The sequence below is a fragment of the Chlorella variabilis genome (genome assembly GCF_000147415.1).
Source record: "Chlorella variabilis unplaced genomic scaffold CHLNCscaffold_7, whole genome shotgun sequence".
Lineage (NCBI taxonomy): Eukaryota > Viridiplantae > Chlorophyta > Trebouxiophyceae > Chlorellales > Chlorellaceae > Chlorella > Chlorella variabilis.
The window spans coordinates 825,834-826,069 of NW_005435081.1; positions in this window are offsets into that span (position 1 = coordinate 825,834).

Genomic DNA, 236 nt, shown 5'->3' on the forward strand with positions numbered 1-236 from the left:
CAAGGTGAGGAGCGGTCCTGCATGGGTTGGTGGGTGGGTGGGTGGGGCCCGAGGGGATGGGCATGGCGGGAGCGGGGGCGGGCAGCGGTTCCCTGTCTGTTGAATCTTGTTGTGCTGCCGGGCCTGCACACCTGGGCGATGTGGGCAGCCAGCCAGCCTGCCTGTCCGCCTCCCTGCCTGCCTACCCGCAGGTTCTGTCTGCCAAGGAGCGCGCCGCCCCCGCCGCCCTAGCGTGC